Source organism: Gallus gallus, chromosome 3 (genome assembly GCF_016699485.2).
Source record: "Gallus gallus isolate bGalGal1 chromosome 3, bGalGal1.mat.broiler.GRCg7b, whole genome shotgun sequence".
NCBI classification, from domain to species: domain Eukaryota; kingdom Metazoa; phylum Chordata; class Aves; order Galliformes; family Phasianidae; genus Gallus; species Gallus gallus.
Window position 1 is genome coordinate 106,245,308 of NC_052534.1, and position 24,598 is coordinate 106,269,905.

At 39.6% G+C, this 24,598-nt stretch overlaps 1 protein-coding gene across 13 annotated transcripts in view; it reads left to right on the forward strand.

Moving 5' to 3' along the window:
• The window catches only part of MSRA (methionine sulfoxide reductase A), a 260,633-nt gene that overhangs the window by 18,192 nt on the left and 217,843 nt on the right, over positions 1 to 24,598 (forward strand). The window lies entirely within an intron of this gene.

Genomic DNA, 24,598 nt, shown 5'->3' on the forward strand with positions numbered 1-24,598 from the left:
TGAGTATTAGAAGACCCATATTTGTCTCCTGTGTACTTCTGTGTATTTCTTAAGTAATTTCTGAGGTTTATAACCTGATCAACACGTGGGTCCTTGCAGTGCGTTTAAAACTGTATTTGTGTGAGTACTTGAATGTACGCTGGCACCGAAGTTATTCTGAAAGCAGATACTACAGTTTTGAAGATGTTATTTTATCTCTGAAACGTGCAGTGAGTACGTCCTGCTTTCCTACACTGCGGGTTTCTTTTGGCCTACATAACGAGGGAAGTATTTTTTCTATCTGCTAAACCCTTTCCTTTTAAAAAGAAGTACATCTAAGTACTATTTTGGTGAAACATTACAATTTGACAGATTTAAATCAGAATCTGAATTACACAGTCATATTGTTGATGTTAGAATGTTGATTGCATGAAAATTTACTTTGCGAGTGTAATTTGATGTGATTTGTCATGTTTGTGTATCTTATTTAGGAATGATCATAACTTGGAGTTTTCTGAATATTTAATCAGGTTACTCATTATCACTGTTCATTTATGATCCTTAATTATTGGTTAAGCTTAGTAACTTGACAAATTCTTAAAGATTCATTAATAAATATTTGGTAATGAGTTGTACAACTAGAAGTACAAAAGTGACAGATTAAAATGCCTGAAGGTGACATATTTCAGTGTGAAGATGAGGATTAGGGTGTAGGATTTAATTTGATTCCTCTTAAATTATGAAGGCATAGTATTATTTCACATGGCAGCATTGTGCTTGACGCTTTAAGGGGCCTACATCTAATAAGGGCCCGCGTCTAATCTGCCTTATGTGTTATTGATGTACACAAATCAAAGTTTACTCTTGTTTTCACTATTTTAAAACAAAATTCCCATCTAAATGGAACTGTAGTTTTTGTGTATATTTGTCAACTATTTTTAACGCGTTGGACACGTTTGTAAGAAGCTTTAATTGAGCGCTTGCTATGCTGTGTTTATAGGACAGGGAAGGGGGGCAGTTGCCCAGTGTGACTCCAGGTCTTCCCTAAATATGGCTGTATGGGAACAATGCAAGTGTTAAAGTACACATATGCATGCAGCAATGCTTAGGTCAATGGAGAATGATGAAGATTGTCTCAATGTTTGGTAGGACTCCAAATTCTACTATTGATGTGATGCTCTTACATTCTACACCCAGTATTCTTGAACAAAGCTGTATGTATTTTAGGACTCTTTCCATTTACCGTTACTCCTGAATAATTGTGTATTTACTAGTACAGTCCATAACAAGATGTTTTCTCTCTTTATGGCTGGGAGTCATCATTTTAATCACCACGTGTGTCTGTAGCATGTCTTCCTTCATATATTGCTTAATCCACAGCCATGTAGATAAAACCATGAGCGCATTCCTCATATTTTATCTGGAAGTCCAAGAGTATCCAAGATGGAAGACTGAGAAACAGTGAGAAGGCTGTGATTTTTCTCTTCCTTCTTATAACCTGTGCCTGACTATAACTTAATATAAATCTCTAGTTCATGAAAATAAATAGTTTTTTTTTATTTTAATTAAATTTGCTCCAGCGCTGTATATGCATGAGCTGGGTATATTCTTAAGACCCGATCTGGTGTAGCAGTATCAACTTTGGTAGAATCCCACTCCTTTATTCAGCTGAAGGTAGAGGCCACAGGCTTTATCTGTACAATAGATATTTTGAATGAAATAAATCTTTTGTCCTGTGTAGCTGTTAAATAAACATGTAAGTTAAGTCACTGTTACACCTAATGGGAAGAAATCAGCTCCAGGTGATACAGAAAGCTGTCAAATAGGTAATGTGTCACTCTATTGACCATGAGAGCAACGTAAAGTAACTAGTTCTGACTAAGGTATCTGAAGTATAGGTGTTTAACTTTCAGTGAAGTCAAATACTTAATAAGACAGCTTACTTTATTTCAAGCCTTCCTTTTGCATGTCAGCAATTATATAGCCATGTGCTCCCCCACAATGCATTATTTTCCATACCCAGTTTCAAGGTTAAGAGTAGAGGACGCAATGACAATAAATTAGGAGACTGAAGTACTAATTCTTAACATCATGATTTTTTTGTCTGTTATTCTCACATTGGTTAAATAGGTGTGTCATAATCCATAACTATTTAAGGCCTGTTTGATCATGATAATCTTGTGGAAATCATTGTAGAGACTGGAGATGATGGAAGCTTTTTTTTTCTTGCCAGTTTTAGACATCGGTGTTTTGCTGGTTGTTTTCCTATGGCTAAATTATCCTTAATGTATGTCAATTTTTAGAAGTTGTTATATCACTTCTTCCATATTCAGCTGATGCTGTGGAACTGTAAAATGTCTGCATCAACAGGGATGCAAACAGGGACTGTCCACCCACTATAGGTGAAAGCTGTGGTGGTCTTCACTTTTTCCAGGGTATTCCGTGTCCTCTTATGTTCATGGAGATGCCATTTGTTGCAGCTAGGAAAATATAATGAAAATATAATGAAAATGAGTTGTCTACTGTGCGTTTTTCTCTTGCAAGTAATGGAGATGTTGGGTTTTAAATGTAGATCCAGTTTGGATGTTCTTTCCATCACAAGGGAATTAGAGGTCTTCCAAGAAATGCACTTGTTCAGCTTTGCTAAGTCACCCAATCCTTTTTGTAAGTTGGCTAAGACCAAGAAGAACTCACCTTGTTTCCTGCAAGGCTATGATTTCTTTTAACTAGGTTCTTTTTCTCTTGGTATAATAAAGGTTAACTTTTCCTTTCTGGTTCTACTTTGATTTTATACCTCGTGAAGACATAAAGAGGCTTAAATCTTGTTGAGTGTTTGATACAGGAGAGGAACCTCCTGCTATGCCAGGGCAAAACCTGTTCTGTTAAAGAGAGAACGTGAGTAATATTTAGAGATCAGTTGGCTTTCCTTTAGCTATAGATGGATGTATGAAATTTTTGCAGATCTGATAATGCAATGGTACTGCTGTATTTACATTGCAAGTTCTGATGTCTGTTGAGGTTGAGATACACCCTTGAAAGGAAAATGAAAGAAGCCATTCCCTTCTTTTTAGCATTTTTTTTTAAGTAAATGTGAAAATGTGTTTGAAAATGTTTATTATTGCTTCTTATCTTTTCCTAAATATCTTGGAATGGATTCATTTATTATTCTTTATTTTCTTCTCTTCCCAAGTATACATGAATGGGATACTTCACATTCATGGCCATTTCTCCTCTATCCCTCTTCTAAAAATTTGATTTTGTTAGTATTTGATTCTTATGTTGTGTCTGAATCACTACTAGCTTCTTTTGAGAAGCATTTGGTGGGCTCCCTCCCTTGGTATTCCAAGCTGTCTTCTGAAGTCTGTGAGTTCTTTTTAGTTAATGTAGTCCTGTGGGTACGTCCAAGTGTGGTTATGTATGTAAAGTAGGGCTATGTTTTAAAGCTCTTCTAGAGGCTAGGAGCATTCAGGTCATGACCTCTTTCTATAATACGTATACGACCTTATTTCTCAGCACCGTTGGTAGCATTTGGTGTTAGAGGTATAAAGGTGACACTGCAAAGAGAAATGGTAAAACTCTTTTTCCTTTTCACAAGATAAAATAGCAGCTCACCAGAAGTTTATATCAATGCCATCTTCATTCTTATCTCTGTAATGATGGATGTGAAAAAAGGTTTTAAGGGAAATAGTTTGTAAACTCCATGAACATCTGAAGTTCCTCAGTATTAGTACCTAGCACCTTTTAGACATCCTAGCATCTTCAAGAGGTCTTCATGGAGCTGACAAGTATGGCTCAGGGCATACAGGAAGACTTTGGAGCTATGACTGAAGCCAGCTGAGATGCTTCAGAGCACATAAAATGATATTAAGCATTTGGAATTGCTTTCTTCATTTTATGAATAAAGACTAGAGAAGTTTTTTTAGAGATTCTTTTTTATTAGCGAGTATTTGATTCCCAAAGTCAGTTTATACAATACAAAGGACCATGGCCCTACAAATAACCTCATCTGCCTCATGAGTAATGACAAGATAATTCATGAGTATAGGATCAGGATCCCTTGAGGTGTGTCCTCTTAGTCATACATTCTGGCATCCTAACATAAGCCTTAGCACTTTTGTTCAAAGCAGTCCATTCATTTGCATATCTTTTGGTTCTTTTTTCTTTCTCTATTCAAGACATCTTTTTTTTTTCTTCTAACCTCTGCTATTTTCAGTTTCAAGATAACTGATTTATTTTATGGCAGTTGGTTCAGCTAATTCCCCCTCCATCTTCATTCTTCCATCTTTCCTTTTCAACAATCAGCACCCGAACACATCTGTTTAAAGAAAGAATCCATTTCTCAGTGAGGGTCTCAAAGAAGATTAATGGGGTCTGAAGCATCCTTTATTTATCTCCCCATGAAGAGTTGGTCTTGGACTTCATAAATCCCAAGGGTTCAATGACTGGTATTTGAATTCACTGTGCTTATGTTAGGACTACTTTATTCTGAAATTGTTCTTTGCACCATCCAGAGGTGTTTGTGGTTGCAGGGTAATATGGGTGTAGTACATGAGAGTGCAGAAAAGAAGTAGGTCTTGAAATGTACATCTTAAGGTGTGTGTGGATTAGTATCATTTTGGCCAATAGCACAGGAACCTGCACAACTAACTTCAAAAAACACAACACTGCAGAAAAGCTCTGTACTCTAATTTTCCCCAAAGTAATCTGATTCAGCCAGGACAGCGGGTACTTCTATGGGTACCATAAGAAATGCACTTAGTAGAATTTATGGCCTAAATCAGATGCCAACAGAATGTTCTGAAGAAAGATCTGTCCTTATTCTGTGACATTTCTAATCAATATAACTGATGATTTGCCTAGGGAAATTATCTGGTTGGCACAGAAGACTATCATCATCTCTCCTAAACTCTTATTCCTGCTGACCTTTTCAGCCTGTGTAAAAGCCTTGCTTTGTCTGAAATAGAAAACTCTGGAGTATCAAATGCTAGTTTTCAAAGTCAAAGTATAAAGCATTTATGAGACGCTGACTGTTTGGCCCAGGTTCTCTAACAACTTGATAATGGGCCATATTGATGGGAGAGAAATTAGAGAATATCATGACTCTGGAACATGATCATTTATTCTTTGTTTAGCAGATTGGATGGAACACCTGTGGGGGCTTCACTCTTCTCACAGATGCTTTGGGAAGATGCTTCTGAGGAGGCCCATGATTCAGGAGGAAGTCAGATTCCCAACAGAGGGCTCCTTTAATACGCAGAGTATTATCCTTTTATACGCAGAGTAACACTTACTGAGTTTGGAAGGAAACTGGAAGTTCCGAAGAGTGATTGGTTTTGACTTCACTGAACTGCAGTGAGAAGATACATAGCTGCCACACAGGTCTTTAAGAAAGCTTTTGTAAACTCTTGATTTAATATGCAGAAGTTATCTGAGGTTTTTTTCTTATCTTTATGTAAGGCAAAGCAGGTCCCTCGTAAGCAGTTCAGAAAGGAAATTGGTCCCCTGGCTTTTTTTTGAAGTGTTTCAGGATGCACTTCTTAAAGAAGTATAATGTGGGTGGCATGTGGTGTGTGATGGTGGATGGGATTTGTCTTAATCAGTAGGTATTCTCTGTGCTATCCTGTGGAGCATCTCCACATTAGGGAACAGAATTCAGTATTTGTGCTGAGATGTGAGACCTGGAGGAGTATATGTGATGCTTCTCTGACCATGTGTGGAAGATCAGGCTTCCATATGAGCAAGTGAGGAATTGGACTCAACAATCATTATGGGTCCCTTCCAACTCAGGCTATTCTATGGTAGGATGTTAGTATGAGATTTATTTGACTTTTCATATAAATTAGTATTAGAATAATGGGAGAAGGGGCATACAGAAAACATTGATCTATGGGATTGCATTAAAAAAAAATGGAGCACTTCCTTGACTGTGCCTGTAGACAACACACTTGCTGCTTTCCTGGCATGTAACAAGGGTTTAATTCCAGCTTTTCCATCTGTGAAATGCAAGCTTTTGCATTCCACATGGACAGATTTCCATTTGTATTGATTGTACAGCACCAAATGTACAGTGGGAGTGAGTTTATACTAGATGAAAGACTTCTATGTGGGTTTTCTTTTGGATGCCTCACAGCTGTGGTTTTTCCCATCCCACAAACAGGAATAGGAATGAGGTCTAATTTGCTTGTTCATGTAAAATATACCAACTACAAACAAAGAATTCTCCAGGGTCCTTCTACGTATAAGTCTGAGATGTATCTCTGTATTACTTATTTCCCACAGACAGTGATTTTGGTGACTTGGATTCCAGCCCAGATTAAAATATTTGCAAAGATGGAGGAGAGGGCACCAACAGAAGATGCATATGTTCAAGAGAGGCATATTAGGAAAAATCTTAGTGATTTGCTTCTAGTGTATTGACAGAAATACTTGGAATTGAACATTATAGGATGAACAGTTCTGTACTGAACCAGGCAGTACAAACTTCTTTCCCACTGAGTTTATTGCAGCTTTGAAGGCTTGTTTTTCGGTAGTTTCCCCATTTGTACTGGGGCAGCTTAGAGCTCGCAGCCTGCTTTCCCATGAGTTTGTGTTGTGTCCTGTTCCTAGCTGGAAAGCATTGCATTGCTGCCTCCTTGGCTATGAATTCTTGAGTTATTTGCCTTGAGAGCACTGCACTCTAAACTCCATTGGTGTGAAAACAATGGATTTCAGAGAAGAAAAATTTATTATTTACTTAGTAAGCCTTAAAATAGTATTTGTGCTTCATTTTTACGTGATCAACCTTTCACTCTCCCCAGAGCTGTGGATAAAGCCAGCTATCTGCAGTATGGGAGCTGGAGAAGACGTAGCAGGTGCTCTTGGTTATTTGTTTGTCCGTTTTATGCAAAGATTGATACCACCTTGCACAAAGTATCTCTAGGATACTTAGTTGGCTGTACATGGTTCTAAGTGAGATCAAAACAGCTGCCAGACCCTTGGTTATGAACATCAGAACAGGTGCTTTGCTTTTTGCAACAGCAGTTAACGTGGCTTATTTCTGCAGTTAAAAATGGACAGCACTTCTATCGCTTTGTTCAACAAGGCCAAGTGGATGGTGTTGCCCTTGGGTCGGGGCAATGCCGTGTGCATGTTGTGACAAGAACTCATGAAGAGCAGCCCTGTGGAGAAGCACTTGGGGTTCTGATGGATGAAAAGCTGGATGTGAGTCAGTAGTGTGGGCTTGCAGCCCAGAAGACCAACAGCATCCTGGGCTGTATCAGCAGAAGGGTGGCAGGAGTCAGGGAGGAGGTTGTCCCCCTCTAGACCACCTTTGTGAGGCCTCATCTGGTGTATTGCGTCCAGGCCTGAGGCCTCCCAGTGCAGGAAGGATGTGAGGTTGTTGGAGTGGGGGCCACAAGAGTACTCAAAGGATGGAGCACCTCTCCTGAGAGGAAAGGTTGAGGGAGTTGGGCTGGTTCAGCCTAGAGAGGGAAGGTTCTGGGGGGACCTCATTGTGGCCTTCCTGTACCTGAAGGGAGCTTACAAGTTGGGGGGGGGGGGGGGGGGGTCTAACATATCATGCAATCTGATAGGGATAGGACAAGGAGGAATTATTTTCTATTTTTGTGCACCCCAAGTAGTAACTTTTTATAAAGAGTTTATGCAGCGTCTGCTTTTTTTAAACTACGATTAAAATGTAAGCTGTAGCATTAGTTTAATTTTGAATTCAAGATACACATTTTGCTATTGTAAAAAGATATTTTCCCACTGTAAAGCCTTTCCTTTATATAGATTCACGCTGTACAATATAATTTCTTATATGCTGTAATAACACTTCCTCTGTATGAATTCATCTGAAAGGGCAGTGTTAAAGCTCATATATTTGTAGTGAATGAACAAGCTCTGGGAGAGAAAGCAATATGATTCCCTGCAATACTGTCACATTGTCTCTTCTTTAAAATTGTTGTGTTGCGGGAAGCTATTGTGCTACTTACTTTTGTAGCTGGAAAACATTATTCTTGTTATTTAATTCAGATGCTGACATAATGAGTGCTCTGCTGTAATGAATATTTGATGTGCTTATGTTAATGTAAATGCACAACTATCTTGCCAGTTCTCCTAAACCTTTTATAACTTCTTAGATGATGATTGTGAGGGTGATGCAATTGGTCTGCACGATGCGTTTTGATGAAAAGGGAGAATATTTTTATAGGCACATAGTTAACAACTTCTAGAATTCGTTTTCTCTTGTGGTCTTGGCTGCTGTTCAGAGAGACTTTAACTTGAAGTAGTCTCTTTAGACTCTCATGAGAGAATTGGGCCAGGATCAATATCTACAGCATAGGTATGTAGGACTCATTACTCTCGTTTTCCTTCGTAGTCAGCAGGCAGAGGTAGGCACTTCTAAGCAAATTCATTCATTACCTAATACAGTGCTGTTGCAGCCTCAGGTGGAGTAGTTGCTGGCAAAACATGGCATCTCCTCATTAATTTGCCTGCAGAAGTGCTGAATGATGTCTGAGGTGCTCATAAGCAATGAGTTTGTAAATCAAGGCTTTTCTTCAGCTTTCCTAACCTGGACCACATACATATTAGCAGATGTATAATGCTTTGTAAGCACATAATTACATCTAGCCCTTTGTGTGCATGCACAATTCCATGCCCTTGGGTGATGCCTTCAGGTTGCCATATCTCATGCGAGAACACTGCAGATGATGCTCTGTAGGAGTAGGTGAGCAGATTCTCTTGGCCATTGGCTCTGCCTTTCCTGTGCACTATTCCTGATTTGGAGTAGTGCACATTTTGGTTTTTGGCATTCCAAGTTTAACTGGAAATAGTCTAGAGGACAGCAATGCATGTGATTAGAGATCTAGGATGTGTAATCAGTGAGAAAACAAATTTGAGTTGCATAGCCTAAAGAATAGACAATTGAAGAAGAATGTGGTAATGCTGTTCTGTTCTGTGAAAGGCTGCTGTACATCAGAAGGTAATCTATTCTGCACATAAAGGGTGACTAAAATAAGGCGTAACATATTTAAACTGTGGCAAAAGAGATTCAGGTTAGATACTAGAGGAAGTATTTTAAAGATAGAATCATGGAGTCATAGGAGAGCTTGGGTTGGAAGGGATCTTTGAGATTGTGGATGATCTCAAGGGTTTTGGAGCATGCATCTTGACTAGTATTTAAAATGAGGTTGGACAAACAGCATTTGGAGGTGACAACAGGTAGAGGAGGCCTGATAGACCTCATTTTTTTTTTTCTCCAGAACCTTCAAACCTGCTTATCTGTAAAACACATGAAGGATGAGAGAGAAAATGACCTGAAAAGGTGGTGACTGCTCAGGGTTTCTGAATGCTGCATCCTGACGGAGAGGACTCTGCAGGAATGCAAGGATTGTGTTCCCAATTGGCTCACAACCCCTAACATAGTAGGCACATGCATATGGGTGGATATGTGGATCAGAGACAAAACACTCAGCACTCATGCAAGTAGACATTGTCACTGGATTCATCCATCTCCTTTCTCTGGGAATATGTTTTACATGTACATTCCTACTAATGGATCTTTGACTGGTGAGAGGATCCATTAGTGGGAATACGATTAATGGAATACATGCATAAAATATGGATCCCTGTAGGAACTAGTAGAGACACTCGGTCTATCCACTTTAAGGCCTGTTCTTCCCATGCAAACTTCTGCTCTGTTTTCTCACTCTCATTTACTTTTTAAAATTAAAAAAACAAAACTTATTTATCCCGTTCTCTCTTGTCCTTTTTGTATACAAAATGAAAGTCAGTATACCTTTGTTTAATAGTGCAAAGTCAATTTTTCCACTTCCCTTCCTTTTCACTGAGTATTTATCTTCTATTGATACACCGCAGATAGACCCCTGGCTCTTATTCCTGCTGAATGTTCCAGGGAAGTGCTCAGCATTCAAGCATTCGCTCCTTCTATTGATGCAGTCTGAGTTTTCTGCACCCCAAAGAGAACCTGCAATGATCTTCAACTCACTGAAGAGGAAGTGCCGAAGTTTAACGTGTCTGGAGAGGGTATCACCACCTTCTGCAGCCCCTAGTGCATTTTCAGCATCATAGTCCTTTGTTCCTCATTAAGCACTCAAATGACATAGAAAAAAATGGCAAAAAGCACTTTTTTCCATTTGTGATTCTAGTGAGCACTCAGACAATGACCACAAATGTCTTCGTTAAAGGTGCAAAGTTGATACAACTGAGAAAAATATGGTCTTATGGCTCCCCTGCAGAGTGCTTATGACAGCCTGCAACTGATTGATTGGGCACTGCGATTTGGGAATGCTCTGAGTGATATCAGCATCCAGGAAAGGTCCAATAACTCTGTAACAGCATGATGAGTTTAATGTTGATGTGGCCACATTTAGACTGCTGTGTCCAGTTCTGGGCTCTCCAGTTCAAAAAAGAAAAGGATCTTCTAGAAGGACCCCAGAAGAGGACCACAAAGATGATAAAGAACATCTCCTATCAGGAGATGGATCTGTTCTGCCTGGGGAAAAGAAGACTGAGAAGGGAATCTGATCAGTGTTTGTAAATATCTAAAGGGAGGTGGGAGGCAAATGATTGAGGCCAGGCTCTTTTTGGTAGTGTGTAGCAATAGGACGGTGGCCAATGGCTTAAAACATGAATGTTCTGTACTAACATGCAGAAGAACTTTACAGTCAGGGTGACAGAGCACTGGCACAGGCTGCCCAGAGAGGTGATGGAGTCTCCTTCTATGGAGATATTCAAGACCCGTCTGGATGCTGACCTGTATGACCTATTGTAGGGACGTGCTTTAGCAGGGAGTTGGACTCAATGACCTCTTGAGATCCCTTCTAACTGCTGCAATTCTGTGAGGAGGCTGCCTATAGTATCCTGTAATTATTCTTATTAGCAAGCTAAGAGCACCGCATAGCAATTTCATATACAGTCAGCTTTATATAAAATAACACAGCCTGTGTAGTTCTGTATCTAGTTTTTTTTGTCAACTGATTGCTGATTTGTAAGTCACAGCATTCTCAAATGGACAGCTTATATTTAAGCTGATGTAAGGATGATTGCAGATATTTGATGTAGTTCAAATATTTTGAAATCAAACTGTAATTTTTTCTGTTGGTGACAGCAATTTATTCCAAAAAGTGGAGCATGAAGCAGTGGGAACCCAGCAAGTTTTGAGCCTTAGCAGTGTAGCCCAATTTTTGAAGCACGTATGCTTGACGCTGGATTTCTGAATCTGTATGTAGGCATTGATTTTGCTGGAAGGTGTAAGAGACTGGTCCTTTCAAAAATCAGGCTCCTCTAATTATGTAGGTAACTTATTTAAAAGCGTTAGATTCTGTCTGTGAATCATTCTCTTCTATTATTAGCGATGACATTTCCATTTAATTTCCCAGTGGGATTCCATTTAATGTTTTCAAAACAACATCAGTTGAAATCGTATTTGTTTTGGTTCTTTCTCTTTATAAAGATATTTTTTTTTTATTAGAGGAACCACACAATTTCTGAAAAGGAAGAAAGAAAAGTATTTGGAGATGAAATATTTGTTCAAGTTTCACTTGCTATTTTTCTTTTTAATTCAACAGCTTGAATAGATGTGAGACTTATGAGATGGCTGTGGAGCATCTAAATATGATATTGGAAACAGAATTTTGGAATCTGTTGAATTTTCTTTTGATCATGTTATTTAGTGAATCATAAATACTTAGTGCTATTATGACTGAAGTTAGGATGATGAATGAAGATGAAGTCAGCAAAGGGAGCAGAGAGCTGTGAGGTCTCCCACATGGGGATCTCCTGCAGTTGCTGGTCATGGTGCTGGACACGCTGTTCTGGGTGGCCCTATTGGGGCAGGGGACAATAGAGGGACCAAGAGGTGCCCCCAGCCCCAAACACCCTGGGGCTCTGCCTACTTTAGGAGATTAAGAGGGTTAATAGTGTGGATGTGGCTTAAAGCTTTGTGAACCATCCCTAATAAGATTCTCAGCGATATTTGAGGCTTTGCCCTATTTTAGGTTCTATGAAGTACAGTGTCTAGAGTCTTATGTGAAATATAAATGTGTTAGCAAGAAGTCTAGATAGAGAAATACAGCCTGTGCATTCAGGAGATTATGAAAAGGGAGAAGGAACAGAGTATGTGAACCAGAAGAGAGGCACACAATACTTGTATGCTCTTTATTAACAGGATTTACTGCTGCTGTTTGTAATAACCCCAATCAGAACTGTTTCTTACATTCTTCACTTGATACGTTTTCAGGAAGTTAAAATATTAAATGTGTTTATTTCTGCCCAATGTATCCTTTCCCTGCTCCTGATCTTTTTGCTTGTTACGTTTTAAACATTTACAGGGAAAAAAGCTTTTAAAAAGGCATGTAACACAAAGGTAATAATCACAGAACCATGCTGTTTTATGGGGCAATAATCCAGTTGCCTTGTTTGAATAAACTGCTTAGCCTTTATTCTTCTCAGCTTTACCTTAGGGAATGGAGCTGGCTTATTGCCTTGTAAAACAGTGCTGCATTCCTGTTGCTGATTAATTATAAATCTTTGCCTATCACTACTCATGGAGTATCTTAGAGCATTCCTGTTCCTTTCCTTCATGACTTTCTCCTGTGTTCATGAAAAAGATTGACTTCTGAGTATTTTCTCACACTAATATTAATCTGTTTTTTTCACGCTTACTTTCTTATGCATCTTAATACAACTGCACCCTCCACATGAACAACTTCAGAGTGAGATTCAGCCTGCCTCAGTTTCACGGGAAATTATTCAGATTGAGATGGTGGGGTCAGTGCCTTCTGGCTCGTGGCATCTCCTGCCTCACCTATGGGAGTCTGCTCACCTTTAGACTGTAAAATCACATATCCACTTGTTTTCTGCAGTCGCTGGGATGTGCTAGGAATTAGTAAGGGAACAGGATGCCCAGAGACGTGGTGGGGTCACCATCCCTGGAGGTGGTCAGGAACCACAGAGATGTGGCGCTGAGGGTCAGTGGGCATGGTGGAGGTGGTCTCAGGTTGGGCTTGGGGATCTTAGAGATCCCTCCAACCTTAGTGACTCTGTGATTGATTCTAAGGGATAAGGGATTTAACTTCTGGCTGTATACTGATTTTTCCCCTATGTGTTAACTGTCCTTTTGTCATCTTCCTGATTAATTTCTTTTAAATTTATTTTCCCTCTTCCTGAGACTTTTTCTGGAATGGGGAGGAATGGCCCAGAAACCCGAAATAGCAAGAAGGCAGATGTAGCTACAATCACTTTCTGAAATGCAGGTGATCTGTCTGGACAGTCAGTCCAGTAGCATTGCTGAGAAGAACTGCAAGTTGGTAGAAGAGCCCAGATTGGAAGACAGGAGGATCTGTAACATCACTTACAGTTTGTGTGCTGAGGAGGAGTCTTAATAGTGTTATAAGTTACATATGTTGTAGAAGAATGACCTATGTGTGTGTTGAAATATTTCCTAGTGTACAAATTAGTGGATGTGTATTTTCTGACTTACTGTATACGATTTGTGCTTGGCTAAATGGCCATTGCCATTACTCAGAGGGTGGAGAGATCCTGGCACTGCTTCCCAGAGAGCTGTGGGTTCCCTATCCCTGGAGGTGCCAGGTGGGATGGAGCCCTGGGCAACCTGAGTTGCTGGGAGGCACCTAGCCTCCACAGTAGGGGGTTGGAATTGGTTGGGCTTTAAGGTCTGTTCCAACCTAAGCCATTCTGTGCTTCCTTGCTTATCTTGGTATCAGATTGGATGGAAAATTCTGTAGAGTTTAAATCAATTTGCAACTTGAAGCTGATGTTATGCATGATCACAAGGTTACTAAGTAGTGTTGGATATAGAGGATTTATCACATGCAGACATTTATACTTCAGACCTGCAGTAGTCCTTCCAGGCTGTGTCCTCCTGGGATTGAAGCTAGGAGTGCTGACTTATTATTATGAAACACACATGAAAATGTGGATTCAAATGTGCGTCTCTTGGGTTCTGATGGCTTATCTGGCTCTCCTTGGCTTGCAGGAACCGAAGTCTTTCTCCATATTCCTGCATTATTAGCTCATAAACTGTTCTCTAAGATGGAGAAGCTTCATGTTAATTCTGGGTGCGCTCAGGAGTGTTTCCAAATCTCTCTGGACAAAGTTCTTGGCAGTAGTCTATTGTCTACTCCCTACTGGCAGTAGTTGAGTAGACAAACATGCCAGACAGTCTGTGGGGCGAGGGTCTAGGATCTAGTGTGTATGGTACATCCTGTTTAAATTGGCTTCAATTACAGTTTTCCTCCCTTTCTTTTCGTACTCTTCATGATTTCTCATTTGTCATTTGCCTAGGAGGCAGTTTCTACTTCTGTTCCTGACAGCTAAGTGACCTTACATGCTAAGATATGCTGTATTTTTGACACATCGTGCACAAGAATCACTCTTGCCTTTTCCTGAATTAGGAGAAGGTTAGGAACTTCCAGAAGGATGGCTTCTCTTTCTCACTGAGCGAGGCAGAATGCAGGTTTCACAGTGAAGCTCTTCTATACTGTCTTTTATCATCTTTATAAATAGATGTAAGTGTATTTTATAGGCACTGAAATGAGACAAATCACTGCACCCCACTATGGCCTTTTGAGACCACATGTACCCACCTTCTGGTGACAGCGAATTCTGCGTTCTGCTCCTCAGTCTTTGAGATAAACCATGATATTTACTTTTTGAAGTTTTTAAAGCCTTGAACGTGTAAAGTTTAGCAATGTCTGCATCTCTTTGTCTGAAGTGGTGACAGATGCGATGCCTCAAGAAATTTGAATTCTGCAGCTCTTCTGTGCATGGATGTGCAACCCTTTGGCTTGCGTAGGTCATGATGAGTGAAGTGGAATTGTCTTGGGCTGCATGTAAAATATAGTTAGTGTGTATAAGTAACAAATCATCTTTTTTTAATATTAAAACATAAAAGAGCAACAAAAACATTAAACCAGCTGGTTGGTAACACGAAAAGGATCAGTGCTGTTGCCTACTCGTTGTACCAAGGTCTTCAGTTCTTGAGTACTATGAACTGAAGTATATAAAGGTATCTCTTTCTTAGTTGATCTATGTAAAACAGTTAAATGCTAATATTATCGAGGGCTTTTGTTGACATTGTGTATTGATGAGCAGCGTTGTGTTAAGATTTTATATTGATTAACAATTATTTTTAACGTGTAAATGTGTATTCTTTGTTTTTGCTATGTTTCAGTTTGGAATGTAGCAGGCAAAGATAGTTAACTATCATACAGATTACTTAAAAGTCTATTTAGACTTTGGAGGAAAAAGCACAAATACAGAAGGATGAGTTCTGGGGGGCACCGGGATATCACTGCATATTGAGACTGCTGAGCTGCTGTTTGTAGCTGCAGCCAATCTATGACAAAGTTTACAATGAAAAGCAAATTTATTACTGTAAAAGAAGAGTCCTCGTGTGCTGTTGCCTTCATTTGGTGCGTGCAGGTCAATAAGTATATCTTCTCTCTACGTGTATTCAAGAGAGGCGTTCCTTAAAGAATATATTTCTGACTCCCCGAGTTCCCTGATTTCTTATTGTTTTGTGCAAATGAAGTCAGAACGGAGGTGTTTTTTTTAACTTTGCTTGGAGCAACGTAATTGGTAGGATATGCGATCCAAATAAATTGGCTCAAATTTTCACGTGATGTACCCTCTTGCTGCCCTTATGAACTGTAGTTATTGTTCTTGCATTGTAGTTATCTTTGAAGAGGCAGGGTTGCCTGTGGCAGCGGAGGAAAAATCAGAAGAAAATTTGAATGATTAATTAATGTAATCTAGCATCTGCTTTACGAAAGGCTTTCAGGGACTTATTTAGCTCGATTAATGAGAGAAATTCCAACAGCAGATTTTTAGAAGGGGATTTTTGAAGAGTGTAAATGGCATAGCAGCTGGAGGGAAAATGGTCTTATACCTCTTTATATTAAGTCACATACTGAATAAGTAGTGAAGAATTATTATTTTCTTTTAGAACTTTCATTTTATATTTAGTTATTTAGTATATTTAAAAATCAACTCAGTACTCATTTTTTTTTTTTTTAATTTTCATGTCTTGAAGTTGTGAAGGACAGGGAGCTTAAGTCATAAATACAGTTATTGGCTAGAGGTGTATGTGTTCAATGAAGTGACTAGGCAATGTGATGGAAGAAAAGCTGACTGAAGGGTAGAGAACACTCTTACTACCTTTAGGCCAGGGAGTCCCTGAATCTCTGGAGAATAGTCTAGGAAATCATCAACGTGTGCTCATGGTGTCCTCTGCTCTTCCCTTGGCATCTCTTCCTAGTGGTTATTAGAGGAAAAGCAGTTAACTGGCCATTAGTTCAACCTAGGATAGTTGTTTTGCATCATCTGTTTTTATGTCTCAAAAAAAAAAAATCTGTAATCAGATGGAAAAGAAAAAAGTATTAATGTTGAGATGATTCATATTTCTAAAAACTTGTGTTTTGCCCATTTAAAACTCTTATTTCATGCTTAAGTTTGCAAACACGGTTATGAAGTGAAACATTTCATACTGCTATAGAAAATGTTAGGTTAGATGGGACTTCTGGAGTATACTTCTCAATTTGTACTTGCTGGCATGGTAGGCTGCCTTATTCCTGAAGTTGTGAAATGCACGTGGTACCTCAATTACATGTATGATACTGAAGACGTGAGCATTTAAATAGCTTTCAGATAGCTTCATCATATCCACAAGTGGTGAAAGGTTCTTACACAACTCTCTGTAGTTTGTATTTAAATTGCCCTTTGGTGCATATCTGGATGATACCGACAGGGATAACAAAAGCTACTTCATGTTACCCAAATGTTTGCACATATCTATGTCTGCCCTAATAATCAATTATTACTAATACAGTTGTGTAGCTGATGCTTCTGCAGCCAAACACTGGTTTTCAGATAATTTGTCTGAGCCAGGGTGTGGTGAAGACCACATTCCCACGGACATGGAGCATCTGGAACATGTGGCCATGAGGAAATCCAGCTCTGCTGGATTTCTTACATGTTGCCCCTTCAAGCAAAGATAAAGTGTTATGTGAAATGAGATCAGTAAGCTGGTGATGTTTGAGCATGCTAAGGGTACCCAGCCTCCGTGCACCTAGAACCCTGCACTGAAAACCAGTACACAAAGAGGTCTTTCAGTACCAGAAGAGTGGGAGAGAATGGGAAAGGGACTCTGCAAGGACATGTCATGATAGAATAAGGGGCCTTGAAGGGCTCGGAGGGTGATGCAGTGAACAGAAGCATCTGTCCTTACTGACAGCAGGTATTTCTGGAGGAAGAGCAGTAACTAAGCCTATTAGCTTCCTCTGGGGTTTAAAAATAAACTTACCTAAACAGTTTTGGGCTTGTGTTTGTGCTTTGTGTTGCTTTGATTTCTGCTCTGTATGGCGAGCTCATAGAACTCATGTTGTGGTGTTTCTTGAACTTCAGTTGTATAGCTAGGACTCTACCAGGGCTGATTCTGCCACTCATCCATGCTAGTTCTTGCTGGAAGAAAGCAGGAAGAAGCTTTAACAACGCTGTATCCCTGCTTGTAGTCTTAATTGCTTTCAGTTGGATCAAAGGCTGCCTGCTACAAGAGAGAAACTTCTATTCTGAATTTAAAAAAAAAATAAAAAAATTATCTTGACAGTCTTATCACCGAGCCCCAAAGAAACGTCAAGTCTCTTATTTTTACTTTCTTCTATTTTCCCAATACCTGTAATCTTTTTTATGTTCCTACTTACATTTCTTTTTCTCTTTTTTTAAAAAAAATCTGTTCTTTCTTTTTGATGTTGAGCTGCAGAAACACTTTCAAAAATGGTGGCTTTGTCAGAACATTACAAATATTTTAGTTTTAATACTGAAGCTGCGTACGTAACTTAAAAATAGCTATTTACGAAGTTATAGCTTGCAGTTTTTTTGTGCTTTTATACTGAAGAAGCAGAAGTCCAGTCTTGTTATTAAAAACAGCCTTAAAACATTAATCTACTCAACAAACAAGGAATCTCGCATAGTTTTTGGCAGCAGAAACAACAACTCTGTGTAGTATCATATTCAGAGGGGCATTTTGTTTCGCCTTAAGATCTATAACGCTCCATTTTCTCAAAGCTTTTATTGGATCCTTCTTGCTGCAGTTATTTAGCAACTTGGTCTGTTGTGTTCTTGTAGATGCAGAATGACATTGTTCACCACCATCTATATGAAAGTCTTGCATCTCATTTTCCTGATCCGATAGTCTTGTAGGATCAGTGTCTGATTCTGCAGCGGTTGAGCACATGGATCATCTGACTCAGTCCTCCTCTAATGGGCAGAAGCAGATACTATATTTGATCAAGGGTGATATAAACCCTTCCAGTTCTTGAAGGGAGTGTATAAACAGGAGGGGGAATGACTGTTTACATGGGTTGATAGCGATAGGACAAGGGCTGAGATGGGAGGTTTAGGTTAGATATTAAGAGGAAGTTTTTCACACAGAGGGTGGTGACGCACTGAACAGGTTGCCCAAGGAGGCTGTGGATGCCCCATCCCTGGAGGCATTCAAGGCCAGGCTGGATGTGGCTCTGGGCAGCCTGGTCTGCTGGTTGGCGACCCTGCACATAGCAGGGAGGTTTAAACTGGATGGTCATTGTGGTCCTTTTCAACCCAGGCCATTCTATGATGAGATTTGGTGATATGATTCTATGAAATCATTTGCCCAGTTTTTATTCTCTCTCTTGTTATATTGCATGGTAAATATGCTGCACCATTTTGATGTACTGCTGAGCTGTGTATCACGTATCATTTAAGTAGTTCCCAAGCCTCGAAGAAGTTGAGTTATTGTGTTAGAATTTTTGTGACTTAAGAGATTTTTTTTTTACTTTGTGCTGTTTTGAAGGTACAAGTTGTCTTTATCCTTGCTTCTTAAAATACAGTACAGATGTTTATTATGTCCATCATTATTACTGACACTTTGTTATTGCTGGTCTCCTAGCAACGGTAAAGAAGGCAGTTTGGGGGAAAAAAAACAACAACAAAGGACCAAGTTCGAAATAGAGAAACTTATTTCTTCATGCTTTCTTCTTGATTTCAAATTTTGAATCATCACAGATAAAAGGTGAAACAGACTGCAAGAACAACTGCTACTCTGTGCTGGGGAGTATCCCCTTTTGGTGGTCAGTGGTGGCTGTATGTCAGCTCATCCCTCACAGTAGTTCTCCTTTGTGGTTGATTCAATTTTAATCAGCATTTGAGTACAGTATCCAGAAAGGCAAGAAGCTGGCGTGGAATCATAGAATATCCTGAGTTAGAAGGGGCTCACAAGGATCACAGAGTCCCAACTCCTGTCTCCATGAGGCGCTGCTCAAAACCCAAACCCTGTGTTTGAGAGCACTGTCCAAACTATTTCCAAGGCTGTCGAAGAGGTTGCCCTTGTCTCTATCCAGTACTCGGTCCACCCAACCAGTAGTTAGTATATAGGCAGTATGCAGAGAGCTGCTTGTTGACACTGACAGACTGTTGACATTCAGTGCTCTGAAATTGTGCCATTGTGGTCCACTTGGACAGAGAATAAAGGACAAGGTTGCCTGTGGCACATTACTTTGCTGTACAGGTACCCATGGGTCTGTAAAGATTGGAGGTCTTTTCCTGAAAACTGTGCATTTATGATTTGTAGCAATCCATACATTATTCCCACTGTCGTAATGCCATAGCTCTTGCAGAGACGAATAGTATTTAAAATACTAAATCTATTTAAAAAGTTAAACCTGTGCAGAGCCTTGGAATTCTTTTTCCCAGACCACTGTGTGATTAACGGTCACCTTTTCCAGCCTTGGTTTCTACTTATTTTAAAGAGAGCTTCTCAATGCCTTTTTGTCCCTATGACTTACTATGTCGCTGTTGAACCTTGTTGTTCATCTGGTTCATTCCTGCTATTCCATTTCTCTAATAGGATTTTAGGATGCTAATCAGCATCATTTGTTTTCACTCAAGTCTCCTACATGATCCCTGCATTACAGATGCTTGTAAGCATTAATATTAAAACTAAGTTAAACCTGCATTTAAAAGCAAATACTATTTAAAGTGAAGCAGAGGAAACACATAAAAAGAGATAACCTTTGTGTTTGATGTCTGTAGTTACTGCCAGCTTTTGATATGTAAGGACAGTTAAAAAGTCACTGTCTGTAAACTTGGATGCTAGCAACATTGCTTTCATTTCTCAGCTTCACATCACCTCACGCTTGGCCTTTTGGTCTTGTTTTGCATATTTTTTTAAGATAAGGACACGTTGCTCTCTGCATCAAGAAGTTTGGCTACATTTATAACTTGAGTGTGGCTTTGTCCTTATTTACACTTTACACGCTGATTTTTTTTTCTCTGTACCAATATAAATTCTGGTTTCTAAAGCTATTTTTGGTGAGGGCACTGAAGTTATACTGTTAAAACTGGGACAAGATATAGGAGAATGTGTTCCGTCTGCGTATCTGTTAAGTTCAGAAATCTTTCTGCACTTTATAAGATGCTTTCTTGAACCATGAGAGACATTTCAAAGAGCTTTCCCCTTCTCACGGGGGTATTTGCGTAATCATCTTTGCTGGAACAAGTTCCTTTGGCATGCTAATGAATTCTCAACTCCAGGAGGTTCTTTCTACAAAGTTGCTCTACATCAGATTTAGTGCTGTTAAAAGGACATGGGGAAATTTAACCTGCAAAACATGTGCCATCATTGTTTATGCTGCGCCTGAAAATGTGGCAGGTATGACATGAAGTGATTGACCGCAGTGATTTTATATGGTGTGAACCAAAACACAGTAAGCTGCAACTTTGCTCTCTTGGGCATATGCAAGGCCCTGGGATAATGCAATTATAGATCCATGTTAATTACTCATTAATTATCCAAGAAGAGAAACAGAGGATTTGAGAGGGGAAAAATGATAAGGGATCTGAGGTGTATCTATGACTTCAACATCCGTAGTTCTGCTTTTTAATGGGTCAGCATGGGGTGTCTTGATTCCCTGGTCCCAGTGCACATACAGTGCCTTGAAAACATAGGCCTTAATGGAGAGCTGTGGCCTGATGGAGAGTAATGAATATTGCCACAAAACAACAATTCCCTCTGCTTTTTTTGAATCTTCTCTGCAAATTTTCTCTAGGAGTTACCAGTAAAAGACTTCTGGCCACTGTGCTACCAAATCACAGCCCTTGGTTGCTTTCCTTTCCTTCTGTCTGTGTGACTCCTGCATGTTTAATGTTTCAGCTGGAGGTATGGGTTCAGTGCAGTCTGGCTATTGGATTATTCTATAAAGGTGCTTTACTGAAGAAAAGCCAGTGTTACTCCACTCTTGAAAAAGGACAAGAAGGTGGAACTGAGAACTCTTTGAAAGGGTAGATAATGGCAGGACAAGGGGAAATGGTTTTAAGTTGAAGGAGGGAAGATTTAGGTTGGATACTGGGGGGAAGTTCTTTCCTATGAGAGTGGTGAGGTGCTGAACAGCTGCCCAGAGAGGCTGTGGATGCCCCGTCCATCCCTGGAGGTGTTCAAGGCCAGGTTGGATGGGGCCCTGGGCAGCCTGGGCTGGTATGAAATGTGGAGGTTGGTGGCCCTGCCTGTGGGGGGGGGGGGGGAAGGGAGCTTCATGATCCTTGAGGTCCCTTCCAACCCAAGCCATTCTGTGATTCGTCTTCCATTACAATTTTTATGGAACTAATGTATACAAATACTTCAATGCTTTGTATTTGTATTATTATAATATATAAAATATATAAAATTAGTACATATGTATTTAAAATTGTCAAAAATTTTGGTTTCAGCAATAATTTTCAATGGAGTGGAAAAAACCAAAGTGCTACTCCATCATTAGAAATTACTGAAGCCCCTCTATGTCCTTAGTAAGACTACATCAAGTGCATCTGTTACTGGTGTCTCTATGATGAGAAGGATGTGGAAATAGCAAAGAATAATAGATGCCAGCCACTGAAGCTGAGGAGCTGTATGATGGGCATCTTAGAAAACTCAGATGGTAGCTCTTTGTGAAGATTGGTAACTCTCCAGGTTTGTAGGTGCTTAGATATGGAGAGCATTGCTACTAACGGGTAACACTTCTGTTTGGTAGAGAAAAGTAGAAGATAGAATGACTGACATCAAAAGTCAGTAAATTATTTCCAAAGCCAGAGCTCATTTGCTAGCTGCAAAAATGATTGAAGTCTGGAACATCTTTCCAAGGGACAGTTATTTTTATTATATCTGGGGTCTTTAAAATGAGTTTAGGTTTATTTTTCATAAGCTTTGGGGCCAGCTTTAGAAGTTATTTAACCTGTGTGTATAGAAGACGTTTTCGAATCCCATAGTTTTCTTTTGTGGCCCTGTGCATGGTAGGTTTTGAGCACAGGGCATTGCCCGTGTTACTCTGCCTTAACAGCATCTACAGTACTACCTTAAAACAGTTATTATTTTAAGGACTTTTGCAGGTCATCCATGCATACTAGGACTCCCTTTTCTTCAGTACACAGTGTGCAATTTTCTTTGTGTGGTGCTTTCGTAGAAGGAGACCACAACTCAAGATGGGGTGTCTAAATGGCAGAGCAATGTTTGCAAAGCCACAGGTGTGTGCTGCTGGGAAATCATGCAAAATGAGGATGTATGAGGGCACAGGGCCTTCTGGAATAGTGCTGAGTGTGTTATAGGGCAGAGGAGGCAACTGCGTTGTCTGTGTGGTTATGTCTGTAGAAGGGATTAGTGCAAACCAATAGAGACACTTTTAGATTTAAATGGTGTAGAGAATCTGTTGTCTATACTGCAGGCATATCATAGAATCATTTAAATTAGAAGTGACCTTTAATAGTCATCTGGTCCCAATCCCTGCAATGAACACAAATACCTACAGCTCCATCAGGTGCTCAGTGCCTGTCCAGCCTGACCTTGGGTATCTCCAGGTATAGGGTATTTAATGGCTTTTTCTGATAATTCAGTTTTATCCAAAAGTCCATTTCATGGTCCCTGAGGCCATTCTGCTTGTGAAACAGCGATGAAAGAGAGATTATCACAAGATATGTCTAAAAAAGATGTACTCCTTCTCTGAGCTAAAGTACTTGCACCTCTTATTGCAACTGTAGGGATGAAATTTTGGATTGAACTGTTGCCAACACTTCCTACTTCTAAGGGAACCAGTTCTTTTCTCTGAGAGGAAGTCCAGGAATAAGCCAAGAAAGATGAAGTTTTGACAGGTAGAAGAGCAAATCTGGAAGCAAACCGGAGATCTATTTATAGGAACAGTTTAGACAGACCTTCCAAGCACACTGTCACGTGGTGTAAATGATACTCCGTTCTCTTCTGTGATTTATCAGGTATTTTTTGAGTAATAGAACGTCTTTGGCACTCATAAGAAATTTGACTCTCTCCCTTTTTGCAAAGCTTTCCTGCCTGGATCTTGGATCAGCTCTTGATACAAAGAACACGGAGAGAAATTGCCTACACTGAAGAGCAATATGGATCCAAGAATATTGGCACAGCCCATGGTATAATATGGCCAAGAATAAAGTTATCTGAAAATTAGAAAAGGGTTTCTATTAATTAGAGACATTGATTTCTGGACCAGCCTTCTAATGGCAATTGGAAGGTAAAATATTTGTGTTTTATAGAGAGAACTGATCAGGGTATTGTTGAGAGCGTAGGATTGGAGTCAGTGACCCAGACTGTCCCTTCTGGTGTTGTGTTCCTAGTAGAGTAACAATTAACCTGTACACTACAATGTAAAATACTTTCCATTGTGAACTATGTTTATCTTAATAACTGACTTATTTTTAAGATGATTTGACTATCTAGCCTTCACAAATCATACAAATGTGGGATAAAGATAAAAATTTAACTCATTCAGGAAAATATGCTTCCATTCACGCAGAGCCTGAGATGTGCTGTTCCATCTTTATATTCTCAGAAAAATGCCTTGGTGATAAAAGGCTTTTTTTTATTACTACATTCACAGCATCATCTCTTCCTTTTTAGTTTTGGTGAGGATTAATATTACTCTATCATTTAGTCATAAAAGAGCAGGTCCTTATAATGAGCCGTGACAAGAGAGAGGTGAAGAAGAACTTTGATAGACAGATCTGATACAATGACGTGGAAGATAACGTACAATCCTCTATCTCTATCTTCATCTTTTATATACGTTCAACTGCAGGAAAAATAGAGGAAAAAGCTTTTTATTAAAAGAAAAAAAGCTGCTACACAGTGTGCTTACAACAAATGTGCTTGAATTACTGCTGCATGGGAGCAGAGAGTATGTGTGACCATCAAACCTGCTTGGTGGGGTAATGGTGGCTGTTTCTCATGGAGTACTGGAGCCTGATGGAATGCATAACTTTGCTAAGGTTTTATCAAAGCTGTTACTTTATCCTTCAGTTCCTTTTGCTGGGTGCAGACTGAGAAGGCTTTGGAGAAGATATTAAATATCCAGAGCACTGTGAAGGTGTGATTTCCCTCATTTCTTCACCCCCTTCTGTCCAAGGGGAAGAGAAGAATTCCAGCTCTGTTTCATAGCGAAAGGAAGCTGCTGTGATTGTGCTGCATGTCTGTCCCGCATCAGTCTGTCATTTGTGGACCAGTGGCCAGCTTCAAGCAAATTGGAAGGAAGAGTGGTATCACATGAGAGACATCAGTGAG